At 43.3% G+C, this 16,785-nt stretch overlaps 1 pseudogene; it reads left to right on the top strand.

Annotated features, from left to right (window-relative positions):
• The window catches only part of LOC139028862 (coiled-coil domain-containing protein 183-like), a 25,365-nt pseudogene that overhangs the window by 3,018 nt on the left and 5,562 nt on the right, over nucleotides 1-16,785 (top strand).

Raw genomic sequence — 16,785 nt, 5'->3', positions numbered from 1 at the left:
ACTAACATTTATTGTGTTAACTGGGAGTTCTCGTGTGAGTGCCAAAGCATTGCCCGAAGATTATCAAGGTAACGACTTAATTTATTGCAAATTTCTGACTTTCATGTGACCTAAGCTAATGTTCGGGGCTAGCTGTTCAGCATTGAATTGATACACTCACAAAAGCTGCTGGATTTCTTTCTCTGTCTAAAGCATATTATTCCAAACTGACACAGATAGCGTGGACTAACAACAACGCTAAAACTGTCGTTTTGGGATATAATTTCACTTGTGATTGCATGATTAGAAATATTTTTAGAAAATTTTGCGCCCTGCAATTCAGCGGTTGATTTAGGAAAATGATCCCGTTAAAAGGGATCCGTAGCGCAGAGAAGTTAACTTCGGTCAAATGTTTCTGGTATCACTTCCACAAGCTCCCACAATAAATTGGGTGAAATTTTTGGTCCCATCCTTCCTGACAAGCTCTGTGTTAACATGAGACAGCGTTTGTAGCCTCGCTTCTGCTCACGATGCTTCTTTGAAAGTTCTTGCGCCATATAATTCGTATAGGCTTGAGGTCAGGTCCGCTTTGTTGATGGCCACTCCCAGTATACCCCTGAGACCATTTTGCCCAGACATAACACTTTGGAAGTATGCTTGGGTCATTGTCTATTTTGAAGACCCATTTGACCCAGCTTAACTTCCTGACTGATGTCTTGAGATGTTACTTCAAATAATCCACATCATTTTCCACCCTCATGATGCCATCTATTTTTGTGAAGTGCAAACCAGTCCCTCTGCAGCAAAAGCACCCCCACAACATGATGCTTCCACCCCCGTGCCTCATGGTTGGATGGTGTGCTTTGGCTTGCAAGCCTCCCGCTTTTTCCTCCAAACATATAACTATGGTCATTACTGGCAAAACAGTTTCTGAATTTTTTCGCTTTCATCCCAGACAGGAGGTTACATATCTCCGAAAAAGAACCTGTTTCCTTCAGCATCTTCACAAGGTCCTTTGCTGTTGTTCTGGGATTGATTTGCACTTTTCGCACCAAAGTACGTTCATCTCTAGGAGACAGAACGTGTCTCCTTCCTGAGCGGTATGACAGCTGCGTGATCCCATGGTGTTTATACTTGCGTACTATTGTTTGTACAGATGAACGTGGCACCTTCAGGCGTTTGGAAATTGCTCCCAAGGATGAACCAGACTTGTGGAGGTCTACAATTTTTTTCTGAGGTCTTGGCTGATTTCTTTTGATTTTCCCATGATGTCAGTCAAAGAGACACTGAGTTTGAAGGTAGGCCTTGAAATACATCCACAGGTACACCTCCAATTGACTCAAATTATGTCAATTAGCCTATCAGAAGATTCTAAAGGCATTACATCCTTTTTGGGAATTTTCCAAGCTGTTTAAAGGCACAGTCAACTTAGTTTATGTAAACTTCTGACCCATTCGTTTATGTAAACTTCTGACCCAGTGGAATTGTGATACAGTGAATTATAAATGAAATAATCTATAAACAATTGTTGGAAAAATAACTTGTGTCATGCACAAAGTAGATGTCCTAACCGACTTGCCAAAACTATAGTTTGTTAACAAGAAATTTGTGGAGTGTTTGAAAAACGATTTTAAATGACTCCAACCTAAGTGTATGTAAACTTCCGACTTCAACTGTATATATACTGTATATATATATATATATGAGAGAATGGCTATCAGTCACACCTTGACATAATTGTATTGCAGAATATATGATACATAAAATGTACTCCATTGCCCATGAAATGCTCTATAGATTGCAGTGATTGTATTTATCACCCCTCTTGTGCATGTTGTTTGATTACTMTTCCCTGTACATGATATCCACCTGGGTTCAGAGCTGCAGACCCAAGCAGAGTACAATGCTGCAAAGGAGATCTTAGAGAATGATCAGAAAGCTCCACAAGGTGGAAGCACCCTGGGCAGGTCACTGCCCAAGCCTGGACCATCAATTGATGTAGGCTTACATAACTTGAGCTCAGGCAGAGAGAGAGGTGGCAAGCTTGTAGCGACCCGTGCATAGACAATATTAGCTTTGTGAAGGCATCTAATGTTTGTAATAGCCCAGTTGTACATGCCAACTTGTATATAATATGCCAGCGTGTGTGTGTGCATAGAGTGTTGTGGAGTGGGAGAAGCGTCGACAGTGTACTCTGATAGAGCAGCACAACAAGCTGCAGTTTGCTGTCAGGGCCAAGGAGTCATAGCTGCTGGAGATGGAGCCGGATATGAAGTCCTGGAGCTGGACTCCATACCGGATGATGACGAGCAGCACTACGACCAGGTGACACTATATAGGGGACAGGGTGCCATTTGCGACATCCCCTTTAAATAGCTAGCTTCTCACAGACTCAATTGTCCCCAAAAACCTATTGTAGAAGAAAGCAGTGTGAACCTTCAGAACCATGGACAGCACCACACACAGTTTTAACTGCTTAGTGGAGTTAGTGTGTGAATGGCCTTGTCCATGGTGCTGAAAGTTGACATTGAGTGACCTTGACCTATTACAAGACTCAAGTGAATGATGTCTAGGATCTAGGATCCAAGCTTTTCAACTGCACAGTCATTGGCCTAATATGTGTTTTAAGATTGTTCTTGTGTGTTGACGTTTCTGTTCTATTGTCCCTTGGTAGCATGTGAGACAGCTGGAGGACAGCCTAGAAAACATGACCATCAAAATCACAGAGGCTGAGAGGATCCAAAAAACCTACCTGCGAGTCTGCGACCACCTACATCGGGTGTGCAACACTTACACATTCACAGATATCAGCCTTTCTTTGTGGACATTAAATCTAATTAAATGGTCAACATTGAATTCAAGTCTCCCTTGGGAGATATGCTGCGGTCAGTGTGACTACGTAGGACTGGCAGAGTTGTGTCTCTAACGGGACCCCACTACTTTTGACAAGAGCCCTGGTCAAAAGTAGTGCACTATATAGGGAATATAATCCATTTGGGAAGCAGACAAATCCAGTTCCACTGTAACCCTTGTTTGGGTTATTTGTTCCTGGTTCAGGAGGTGTGTGAGATGCCCATGGCTCCGGATCAGCTGCAGAACTCAGTGGTCGGCGGGCAGTCAGAGCTAGGAAAGGTGGCGCACATGTCTCGCACKGCAGTGGCTGCTGTGGACTGCACTAAGGTGAGGCAAATCTGGGGGACCGTTAGCTTTTAGCTCCCACTTGCCTATTGTGTGCTGTTTACTTGTAAGTGCTATCAATTTTATTACACACGTTGGCTACATGTCTTCGTATGATTGGGAAGAAAACAAGAGAAAAAAGGTCAGGCTCATCTGAAATACCAGCCATGACTCGTCATGAACTCCAGTATGTATTTTCCCACTGCAATTGTATGACGTGTCTGTCTGTCTGTCTGTGTCTGTCTGTCTGTCTGTCTTTCGCCACCAGAGTCAGCTGGTTCATGTGGAGAGGCAGCTATTGGTGGAACGCAGAATGATGGAGAAAGAGTTGACTGAAAGGAGGGGAGCGAAAGAGAAGGAGGTGGAGGGCCGGCTGGAGGGAGAGAGGGAGGGAGAGCGACGGAGCAGCAGAGTAGCCCAGAAGTTGAAAGAGCAGGCGAGAGAGGAAGAGACGGAGAGAGAGACGGCAGGGGAGCTGGAGGGAGAGACGGAGGGTGAGACCGAGGAAGAGAGAAATAGGGAGGGAAAGGGAAAGAGAGGGATGGGCCTGTGTGGAACAGAGAAAGAGAGAGAGAGAGAGACAAATAAAGAGTGCGAGGGATGGACCTGTGGGAAACAGCGAGAGAACAGGAGAATGTAAGGAAAGATTGAAAGTGAACATGTTAGTCAAGAGGGACACTTAAATGCCTATTGCAGTCAGTGAGTGTTGTTGTTTTATAGGGTTGGAGAGGGTCGTCTGCCAGACTGGCTGAAGATACAGCCCCTATCAGATGATCTTACACCGCAGGCACTTATGTATTAAAATAAACACAGTAAATATCAGTTCGCCGATGTCCAAATAGTACTCTATCTTGAAGACAGTAGTATTCTGAATCATACATAACTTTGCATGAGCAAAGGCAATATGTAATGATATCCATATTCAGCGTGCTGCCCGTTTTCAGGTGCTCACCTTATATTTCCCCATGTTCAGCATTGAGATTGATGCTGAAATGATTTGTGTCTGTGTCGTGTTCTCCTGCAGCCCAGCAGACCGTCACGGCCCCCATTACTACACAGTCCGTCTTCAAACTGGTGGAGGATATTGGTGCTCTGAGAGAAGCCCTCAGCTGCACTGATCTGCAGGTATGGTGGCCCACGTGGATCATTTAGCCCTATTATATGCAACCTCTGAGAAGCACTCTAATAAGCAACGTGTTGCCTGTCATGAATCTACTGTTTTAATATAAGCCACTGTTGCAAACAGCCCTTTGTTATTTCCCATGACACATTGATGTAGTTGTTTAATTTTGTTGAGTTATGTTGCAGTAATATCTGACCACACTGGGGTGTTGTAGTTTTTATTCAATGTAATATATTCAAACACTTACGGTATGTGTGACATTACAGAAAATACAAAGGTATTCAAACACACCCTAGGCCTGGTACCTGACCTGATAGTCTCTCTGAACAAAAAGTAAATCCACACGCTGCCAGTGATGGAAAAAGTACAAAATTGTCATTCTTGAGTAAAAGTAAAGACACCTTAATAGAAAATGACTCAAGTAAAAGTGAGTCACCCAGCAAAATACTACCTGAGTGAAAGTCTAAAAGTATTTGGTTTCAAATGTACTTAAGTATCAAAAGTAAATGTCATTGCTAAAATATACTGAAGTATCAAAGTAAAACTATAAATCATTTCACATTCCTTATATTAAGCAAAGCAGACGGCGACATTTTTCTAGTTTTTATTTATTTACAGGCAGCCAACACTCAGACATCATTTACAAACGAAGCATTTGTGTTTAGTGAGTCCTCCAGATCAGAGGCAGTAGGGATGACCAGGGATGTTCTCTTGATAGGGACCATTTTCCTGTCTTGCTAAGGGAAAATGTTTGGAGTAAAAAGTCATTTTCTTCAACTGCATATATACACTGAGTGTACATAACATTAGGAGCACGTGCTCCTATCGGCTGCCTTTGATACTGTGAACCATCAGATCCTCCTCTCCACCCTCTCCGAGCTGGGCATCTCCGGCGCGGCCCACGCTTGGATTGCGTCCTACCTGACAGGTCGCTCCTACCAGGTGGCGTGGCGAGAATCTGTCTCCGCACCACGTGCTCTCACCACTGGTGTCCCCCAGGGCTCTGTTCTAGGCCCTCTCCTATTCTCGCTATACACCAAGTCACTTGGCTCTGTCATATCCTCACATGGTCTCTCCTATCATTGCTATGCAGACGACACACAATTAATCTTCTCCTTTCCCCCCTCTGATAACCAGGTGGTGAATCGCATCTCTGCATGTCTGGCAGACATATCAGTGTGGATGACGGATCACCACCTCAAGCTGAACCTCGGCAAGACGGAGCTGCTCTTCCTCCCGGGGAAGGACTGCCCGTTCCATGATCTCGCCATCACGGTTGACAACTCCATTGTGTCCTCCTCCCAGAGTGCTAAGAACCTTGGCGTGATCCTGGACAACACCCTGTCGTTCTCAACTAACATCAAGGCGGTGACCCGTTCCTGTAGGTTCATGCTCTACAACATTCGCAGAGTACGACCCTGCCTCACGCAGGAAGCGGCGCAGGTCCTAATCCAGGCACTTGTCATCTCCCGTCTGGATTACTGCAACTCGCTGTTGGCTGGGCTCCCTGCCTGTGCCATTAAACCCCTACAACTCATCCAGAACGCCGCAGCCCGTCTGGTGTTCAACTTTCCCAAGTTCTCTCACGTCACCCCGCTCCTCCGCTCTCTCCACTGGCTTCCAGTTGAAGCTCGCATCCGTTACAAGACCATGGTGCTTGCCTACGGAGCTGTGAGGGGAACGGCACCTCCGTACCTTCAGGCTCTGATCAGGCCCTACACCCAAACAAGGGCACTGCGTTCATCCACCTCTGGCCTGCTCGCCTCCCTGAGGAAGTACAGTTCCCGCTCAGCCCAGTCAAAACTGTTCGCTGCTCTGGCACCCCAATGGTGGAACAAACTCCCTCACGACGCCAGGTCAGCGGAGTCAATCACCACCTTCCGGAGACACCTGAAACCCCACCTCTTTAAGGAATACCTAGGATAGGATAAAGTAATCCTTCTAACCCCCCCCCCCCTTAAAAGAGTTAGATGCACTATTGTAAAGTGGTTGTTCCACTGGATATCATAAGGTGAATGCACCAATTTGTAAGTCGCTCTGGATAAGAGCGTCTGCTAAATGACTTAAATGTAAATGTAAATGTGCTCTATCCACGGCATAAACTGACTCAAATCAGATATATTTATGAAGCCCTTTTTACATCAGCAGATGTCTCAAAGTGCTTATACAGAAACCCATCTTAAAACCCCAAACAGGAAGCAATGCAGATGTAGAAGCACACTGGCTAGGAAACACTCCCTAGGAAGGCAGGAACCTAGGAAGAAAGCTAGAGAGGCACCAGGCTCTAAAAGGTGGCCAGTGTTCTTCTTGCTGTGCCGGGCGGAGAATATAAGAGTACATGGCCAAAATGTTCAAGCGTTCATAGATAATCAAGGTGGTTATAGAGGGTGCAACAGGTCAGTACCTCAGGAGTAAATGTCAGTTGGGTTTTCATAGCTGACCAGGGGAATCCAGGTGAAAGCTATGATCCCTTATTGATGTCACATGTTAAATTCACTTCAATCAGTGTAGATGAACGGAAGGAGACAGGTTAAAGAAGGATTTTTAAGCCTTGAGACAATTGAGACATGGATTGTGTATTTGTGCCATTCAGTGGGTGAAAGTGCAAGACAAAAGATTTAAGTGCCTTTGAACTGGGTATGGTAGTAGATGCCAGGCGCACCGGTTTGTGTGCGTCAAGAACTGCAACGCTGTTGGGTTTTACACCCTCAACAGTTTCCCGTGTGTATCAAGAATGATCCACCACCGACAGCACATCCAGCCAACTTGACACAACTGTGGGAAGCATTGGAGTCAACATGGGCCAGCATCCCTGTGGAACGACACATTGTAGAGTCCATGCCTCAATGAATTGAGTCTGTTCTGAGGGCAAAAGGGGGTGCAACTCAATATTAGGAATACTGGTGCCGGTAGTCTCTCTGAGCTGAGTATGTGTCGTCTACCTTTCCACCTGTCTGTCTAGGAGCTGGAGACACGGCAGGTCTCTCAGAAGGCCACCAGGGGCTTCCGGTGACACAACTTAGGAAATGGCTGCCTAGTTTTTCGTACTGCACATCGGTTGGGCATTTCCCCCCCCCAAATTCAAGTATTTACTCTGAGTATTATAATAACTTACGCAAAATGGAAAAATAGGAAAAGGTCGCGGAGCTACAACAACAGCCCGTAACAAGACAGCAGAAGATATAATCGTCGATGAACCCGAAATGGCTAATGCTAGCGCAAATAAGATAGCAGCAGCAAAATAACCCTCATTTCGTGAGGTGATGACGAGAGGAACTTCGAGAGGAACTTCGAGAAGATGTAAGAAAATAACTAAATGAGTTCAAGAAGGACATTAACCAGAAACTTGAAGAAAACAAATTAGAACTTCACAGCATATCTACAAGAATGGGGGACGCAGAACAGCGCATTGGGGAAACGGACACATGGAACTTCGCAGTCAAGGAAATACTTGAACAGTTCTCTCAAGCCTTGATACTCAGAAGAGTTTGTAGTATCGCATGTCGCTAGTTAATTTGTGTGATCTTGTAAACTTCAGTGAGAAGAACGGTCGTGGCACGAAGGTATCGTTTTTGTTAGATTGAGCCTTAAGTATTACATCTCAGCGTCCTTCTGTCCTCACACCTGATTTACTCTTATCGTCAAAAATCCTTAATCTTCATTATCTACGGCGAGCCGTCGCGATCTCAATCTGACTAGCGAGCAAGTATTACTGCACACTGCCCCACTCCCCACTAGTATTCCATTTATGCTTCACCGTACTTATACTCGCATCTCAGCTGTAATCTTTGGAAGCGTGACGATTACTCTCACTCTGTATTCGAAAACTGCGAAATACTGCCTTCCTCGCCTCGGCAGCGCCACCGCATACTTGTGCCTTGGACACTATAGTCTATGATTCTAGGAAGATCTGAATCGGTACAAAGGTTCTGACACACCAGGGAAACAAACGCAACCCAGAATTGTGTCATCAAATAGTGACGACTAGTGGATAGTGTGGCATAAGGTGCATAACAATAATACTCCCCAGGGGCTTGTAAACGACCTTCTTTATGTTCTACAGACCTCTACAAGGGAAGCAAACAGATCAGCATGGGGCCCCGAATTGGCCCTATGTTTCTACTATTTGCCTATTTCAATAACATTTATGAAAATATCTGGTAAGAGGACGTGTGATTATATTTTCACATTTGGAATATAAATACATTGTGAATGATTTTGACTGCAGAGTCAGGGATGAGCAAACTGTGGGCAAGCTCAGAAGGGTCAAATGAAACAAACCCAGAGTCAATTCACATGTACTAGACCTTCTTTAACTCTGAGCTTCACTGTATAAAGTGAACTTGACTTTTGGGGCCTCAGTTACCATGGAGGTAGATGCATAACATGGCTACTGTTGATATGTACTGTTCCTGCTCTTCATTCCACGCTGCTCATTGAACCTTCATACCTCTAGATCGTACCTGTGTTTGTCGCCTCTGTATCTGTTACCCCTGGCGCCGTGCCTCCACTGGCTTTCTCCAGTATAAAAGTCGACAAACTCAATAACTCGGATGGATAAGCTTGCTAAAGAGCTCCAGACTTCAGCTAGGGGTAGTTGACAGCTACCAGGTTGGTAGATAGATAAAAAGTTGCCGCTCGGGGTACTGGGATGGTGTGAAAGTAGTGCGCGCAGATAGGTCTGTCTTTCACCATGTGTCAGATTATTCTCTCTTACGGTACTTCAATGTCTCTGTTGATATTCCAAGGAGGCACTAGTTAGAGAGACTTTGTACTGCGATTGGCTCTCGTGAAGAGGAAACACACACGCTGTCAGTCAACTTGATCCATTACCATGCCTTTACTCTGTATTGAACTACCTTTTATTAATACCTCGTGGTGGCGTTCCCTTTGCTTGAATTATGTGATCCCTGGCTAAGTTAGTGTAGGCTCTACTGACTGCAGGGTTTACATTCTGTTGTAACTAATGGCCCACTTTTAGAGCGGGAGAGCAATGCTTCATAGTTTCCTTTGAAAAATACATCATCCCGGCTAATGATTTGGGAGGCGATTTTCCCAAGGTTAATGCGTTCTTTCTTTTGTGACGTCACACAATTAGTTGTTTTGAGATGCAATACGCTAGTGAAAAATATATAATGCTAGATGAATGTAATGAGTAAAATAAGCTGTGGCATCTTTAAACTGTCTATCTATTTTTCTGCTTGTTGTAGCAAGTATGTTTTCACTCACAAAGATGTTTGTTTTGTTTCTGTAGAACGCATCTGAGTCAACTGTACAATTTGCGACTCTACAAGGCCAAAGAGTGTGTCCATTCCTTAGAGAGTGGGAAACCTCTTTGCCTAGTGAGTTACTGTAGATAGAATCACACACTAATTTATTACTGAGCGATTTCAATGGGAGTTTTAATCTTTAGGTTGAGGGTTTTTCAGTGTACAAGCGCGTGATGTACTGACTACAATCACACCAAACATTAAAAATCTATGTATAGCTTGTTTTACAAGAATGCAGTACTATCAGATGTTACAACATGAGTTCAACAAGGGTTCTTCAGTCTGCCATAGGTGGTTCATGTGAAGATTGTTGGCTCTTCAGCCCTAGATTAATTTTTATCATATCGTTCATGGAAATGATCCTAAATGTATCTTGTTCTGTATTTTTTCATCCAGAGTCTTAGCTGACTGATGTTTGGCATCAACTACACACGTCTTTAACCCAGTGATATTTAATGGAAGGAACGAAATCAACATCTCCAAATAAGATCCACGTTGAGACCTGCCACCTTTGAAGACTGCCACTTTCTGTCTCGTCACTAAAGCCCATACAATGACTGTTTAAACAGTTTAATGCAACCCTCAGGATATCAACCCTTTAGGCTAGACCAGTGAGCGGAGACAATATTCAACCTTCAGGCAATAAATGTACATGATTTTAAAAGCCCAAGGCATCGAAGCATCTCTTCAAAGCCTGCTCTCTGGTCATCCTTTGTTTTGACCCTCCTATTGAGACGGGCTCATACCCTTTTGGCATAGCTTTGAATGAGCTTTAGTTTATCTAGCGGTGTCTGTGACTTTGCCTATGATGATGCACTGCCCAGAACAACACAAATCAACGTTTATTGGTGAGTCACAGTTCCACGTTCTCGCCAGGTGGCAGCGAGAATCTTATGTTTTCTGCTCCAACAATGCAGCAATAGTCTAAGCGGCAATCTTACCTAGTTAACATTTGGGTCGTTTGCCCTGGTTTCTCTTTTAATCATATAAACATCTCTTCCAGAAGAGATAGTGTCTTGTACGAAAGGATTTACCTCATCAGCCTCAGGTTGTTGTCTCAGATAGAGAATGTCTCACATAGGAGGTTAAACACAGACTAAAGTACCGAGGCTGAGAGAATGGAGGTGAGAAAGGCTGACACTTCTGGAGACAGACTATCAAAGCTTTTTTGTCGCCAAGGTATTTTGACTGGTTCATCAAGAATCCTTGATGTAGAAACCGTGGTGAGATTAGAAGGTATAGTGGATAATGTACGTTGGTTGGATACATAACAGTCATTTAGAAAATCTGTTTTAGGAGAGAGAGGTTAGAATAATAGTAACACATTTAAAGGCTGGAATGGACTCCGTAATACAATGGGATTTCTAGGTCAACATGCAAGCTGCTGGGCTTGTGGGCTGGATGAGAATCCACCTCGGTGTGCAGCAGAACCGCACCATATACTTACCGCACTGTTTCAAGACAGGGCTGATTGTGTGGGTGGTTTGTTCCGGGAGACCTATACGTGGGTGGTTTTCCCTCTCCAAGCACTAAATTTTTGACAGGCCACAGCAACTACAACACCAGTTCTTGCACAGATGGACAGGATCGCGAGAAAGGAGGGCGGCTTTGGACAGGACTTAGTTAGGATTTTATATGAGCGGGTGTTTTGGAAAACCATGAGTTATGAGTGGCATTGCCCTTTTTCAATACACTACATGACGCAAAAGTAATGTGGCACCACCTGTTAGCCCGAACATCCATTCCAAAATCATGGGCAATTAATCAAGAGTTGGTCACACGCCTTTGCTGCTATAAAATACAGCCCTCCACTCTTCTAGAAAGGCGGTTTCCATCTAGATGTTGGAAACATTGCCTGTCGGCGACTTGCTTCCATTCAAGCACAAGAGCATTAGTGAAGGTTTGGCACTGAAGTTGGGCGATTAGGCCTGGCTCGCTGTCGGTTCCAATTCATCCCAAATGTTTGACTGGTGTTGAAGTCAGGGCTCTTTGGCATGCCAGCCAAGTTCTTCCACACAATCTCAACAAACCAAGTTTCTGTATTAACCTCGCTTTGTAGCTCAGGGGCATTGTCATGCTGAAACAGGAAAGGGGCTTCCCAAACTGTTGCCACTAGTTGGACTCACAGGATTGTCTTACAAAGTCATTGGTATGCTGTAAGGGTTTTAAGATTTCCCTTCACTGGAACTAAGGGGTCTTGCCAACTGCAATGAAGAAACAGCCCCAGACCATTATTCTCCTCCACCAAACTTTAGCAGTTGGCACTATGCATTCGGCAGGTCGCTGGTAGCATTCTCCTGGCATCCGCCAAACCAGTTCGTCCGTCGGACTGCCAGTGGTGACAGCGTGCTTCATCACTCCAGATGAACGCGTTTCACTGCTCAGAGTCCAATGGCGGTGGAGCTTTACGACCACTGCCAGCCACTCTTGGTTTGTTCATGGTGATCTTAGGCTTGTGTGTGGTGCTTTGGCCATCCGTTTGTGTAATCTTCTCATTTTCTAATGAACGACTGCATCATCCCGGGAAGATCTGAAACGTCTCAGATAAGTTCTCCATATAATGATAATAGCACTCTGGAGACTGAGGGAGTGCCATAGTGCCACGAGAACAGTAGTAGGTTTGTAAATTGGGACGAATGGAAGTGTGTTGATCACACCGGGAGAGAGTTGACATACTGTACGGATGAGGCGAGAGAATTTTTCTTCACTCACACTACTGAACACGAGGAAGTCGTGCACTTTCTTATGCTTCTTCTCTCTCATAGCAAAGCAGTTGGGGTAGAAGGGCGCACGCCGTGTGGAGCCTTATGTGCTGTGCATCACCCCACATTCCAGACTTTTAATTTTGAGTTTTACGCGGTCTAGGAAGAACTAACGAGTATGTATGTGTTGCTGGTAAAGTAATTTTAATACTTGTTTAAAGTTTGTACAAACTTTCGCAGATAACAGAGTAGTCTCCACATAACTTATGAGTTGTACTCGGGAAATCGCACGCGCAGGGGTCGGTGCGCTGTTTCATTGACAGGAGGTGTTAGTGATTTTAGAATTAATTGCACACCTTGTAAATCGGCACTGGGCACTGGCTGCTATTCTCCTAGTTGAGAGGGGGTAGTCTTGTTACACAATTCTAACTCAAAACTTAGAGCAGATTGAAGAAGTCATTTAATACGAGCAAATGAGGGATATGCTCGATAAAGATGTCAGAAAGGATACTTAAGCAGGCATGCTAGGAATATGTCGATGTTATGGCCGCTGCACACTCAGCAATAGGTTTTTTATATGTATGCATAGTGCTGAGGATAGGAATATCGGGGCTGAGGCTTGTTGTTGACGATCGATTGTCTCAGAGCGACATTCTCGCTCTCATAGATATATCAAGAGCATGAAGCACGCTCGCGGTGTGTGCTGAAATAGTCCCAATCACTTTCGCTATAGCTCTAGACAGGGAAGATATGATCATAATATAGAGACTTTGACTTTGTACTCATACATTGTATAGTGTATCACTCGACTGATATGATCCATCGCCTAGTTCATAGGAATCGATTTATAATACTCGATAATTCTGAAGCTCATGATATACTTAGAATAAAGAGGCAAGATAACCGAGGCGAGTGTGTCGCTTGCTCATAGAAATAGATAGATAGTGGATAGATGAGACTGAGGTAATAGATCCCTATAGAGAGATCACGAAAGACATATATATAAGACACTTATGTGGTGGATCGCACACAGCTAGGGGTAATGCGAGTTGTTCTAAGCAAGAGAGATAGCGTTAGCTAGATCGATCGATATACAATAGGACAGGGAAGATTTGCTATAAGGGAAGCACGAGATTAACTTGCATCTGATAGGGACTTCTGAACAGGGATATCGGACTGCTCACTCTAAGAGACGCGAGTGAAGACAGTGGTTCTGTCTTAAGCTAGAAATATGCAGTTAAAATGACCCTCTTTTATTACGAGAGATTCAATCAGAGTGATAAAGACAGGAGACTGTGATTTGAGCGCAGCATTATATAGAGATGTAAGTAAAGAGAAAATGTCACGCATGGATGTTCTGGACAACGCAGATGTTATGACTGCATAACCCAGAGCAGGGTCAGACAGCAGAGTCACGGACAAAATAGTCTTGACATGGTAAGCATGTGAGATCATGGAAAGAGCTCACTAGCTTGTGCATCTCAGTGTAGTTATAGATTTACTAATTTGTCTATGTAATGAAAACTAATAGATTCTAGGACCATATATAATTCATGCTATTAGATGTAGGTATAGCTGTGAAGCACTAACTGGTGACGAATGATACAGATATACTTATGTGTTTGATTTTTTTGAACTCTACTCTTCACAGATAGCCTCGTGTAACAGAGAGTCAACCAGGGAAGACCGCAGATCATGCTAACATGACAATAAGAAGAGCACTTTGTGAGATCAATGACTTAGAACTCTCCTACATGTTCGGGGACCACTGTCCTCTAGATGAGGCTATAAATGATTGCTAGTTTATTTTACGCACAGTAAATCTATCTTCACACGTAAGAATATTTGATGTCATAAAAAGCTCACAATCACCAATGCGTCTTCACAACATTTCCTATGAAGGTGAAAAACTAGAGTATATTTCTCTGAGAACCCGTTAGCGCTTAGCATACAAGGTAATAGCACTAGGCTTTCCTCTTAAACTAAGAAATGATTCTGAGATGTACACTGAGGAGACAGATGTACTCAAGCAGCGCGTTTGATACTTGATAAGGCTAGTGTTTTAACTGGAGCTCGCTGTTGTATCCGGGAGGCGCGGTGTGATGTCTCCTCACCCACATTCGTTAGGGGACAGACGCAGGACAGTCACTTTCACTCTCGATATCAGAAAAGAGGGTAAAGATAAGAAAGAATGCAGTTCATATAGACTATCGCATTCTTAACACAGATTATAACTATATTGCGATCAAGTGAATTGACATGCCAACAAGAACTGGAGCAACTATAATCCTCGCGTAGCCTATGGAATTGTAGCGGAGATTGCGAGATTATACCCTGAGTTTCATACTAACAACTAAGAGTCCAGACACTCTCCGGTACAATATTATTTGGCCAGTGATACTTTAAAACCGTAGAAATGTGATGCATTCATGGTACCTATGGTTCCAGATCTCCTCCAACCAGCGCCACAGTAATAATAGCCTAAAGGTCGCACGATATATATTAAGGTAAAAATGCTGACTGTTACTCACATTATAATGCCAGATAAGCATTGTTGAGGTTCAGCATTGGGTTTTTGGTATATGACCTAGGCTCTGATAAGACATTATTGTGTACGTAAGAGGAAGATATGTAGGTGTTTTCATACAAGAATAGTAGTTATAGCAGTTTGCATAATGAATACATACAATTGCTAAGTTCACTGTCAGACGTTTTTGGTGCTTTTTGGAGAAAATGCCGCACTTAGAGAGAAGAAGAGTTCATGTTAATCCAACCATCTTCAGGACTCCAGCTAGAAATGAGAAGATATAAATGAAGACATTGAAACAACCGAACTGATAACAATTTAGACGCGTGAGGAGTTCTCTCAGACTATGGACACCAGGGCTGTAATCTGTATGCATCGTCGCGACGCACGCTTACTTTTCTTGTGATACCTACAGTAGCCCATTTCTTTTATTAGTTTCATAATATAAATTTTTGGGAAACGCGCACGATTGTAGCATAACGCTTGGCGCCAAATTGGGGTAGTAGAGAGATAGCCAGCCTACATCGTCCAACATCATTTCCTTATTTTTTTTATTGTGTCTCTTTATTATCTTGCTTTTATATTAATAGATAAGGTATTCACAGAGCAATAGATGTACGCGGTTTGCTTGGATGCGAGCCCTATCCTTTGGTTGTGGAGAATTTAACAATTAAAGACGGATAGTTGACTCATCAGATCACTCGTATTGCGCAAGTGATTGTAGCTTGAATATCTCTGCCATCTCGCTTATAAGGTAAGTATCTTGTAAATACGCTTGACAGACCTCGCAGGGCCTTCAATGGCGCGTAGCCATAGAGATTGAGAATGGAGTCGCTTTCTCATCAGACATGTCAGCAATTTAGTGTGGAACGCAAGATATTCAGGCGTTGTGATGTGCTTAGATCGTTACACTAATAGTCCATCTCGTCTGGCAGTAAAGGGCTGGCATAGTCTAAAGAAGTGTAGCTTATCCGTCCACAGAGATAGAGTTTGTAATCCGGATAGGTCATAAAACATTTCTGTCACCTGAGAACTTCGTTCAGATGACACATTGATAATAATTCTTCTGAGTATCTAATCTCACCGGAAATAGAAAATAACACGTCAGAACCTTCTTACAGTTTGTATGCGCGTTCACTGATACGAATCAACAAGAAAACTAATATGATACGACTAGAATATGGGAACTCACTTCCTTAAGATCTTAGTAGGGTAAGAATTGAACATCAAATACGATGAACATCTGCTGAGGCTTACTAGTATTTAGAAATGCGTACCTCAAAACATTTTAGGAAATGGGGATATAAACGGATTACAAGGTTTATCTGGAACAGTAAGAGACCAAGAACTAGATATACAACATTACAATTACAAAAACTGTGGGGGTATGGCCTTACCAACCTAAAAGATTATTATGTGTCAGCCAATTGAGACCTCTGGTTTGTTGGTGCAATTCAAAATACGAATCCAATGGAAAGACATCGAGACTACTTTGACAGAGATACCCATACAGTCAGTTTTTGGAAATAAGGACATGGTAAAAAATAAATATACAATAGACAAATCAGTGGATTAATTTCTCTCTGAAGACATGGTTTAGGGTAGTTAAGCAAAATCATTTAGACAGAGAGATCAAACTGCTGGAGTTAGCCCGCATACAACCCAGCTTCATCCCTGCAACTCGGACAGCAGATTTAAACAATGGACGCAGAAAGGCATCACATCATTCAGTACAATTATAAGGAATGGGAACTAGATAACTTCCAGGACCTAAGTAAAAAACATGGCTTGGATAAACAAGATTTTACAGATACCTACAAGTCCGACACTATTTCTTAAGGGAGATAAAAGTGACTGACCCTCGAGCACCTCAAAATTAATCCAAGTATTCAATAACGCATACAATTGGGGAGTAACAAAAAACTATTTCAAATCTCTACTTGGGTATTCAATCCTCAAAGAAACATTCTACAAACTATATTAAAAAGAAATGGGAGGAGGAACTTT

Source organism: Salvelinus sp. IW2-2015, linkage group LG15 (assembly GCF_002910315.2).
Source record: "Salvelinus sp. IW2-2015 linkage group LG15, ASM291031v2, whole genome shotgun sequence".
NCBI classification, from domain to species: Eukaryota; Metazoa; Chordata; class Actinopteri; order Salmoniformes; family Salmonidae; genus Salvelinus; species Salvelinus sp. IW2-2015.
The sequence above is the reverse complement of the archived record's forward strand: the minus strand, read 5'-3'. Positions and strand labels throughout refer to the sequence as shown.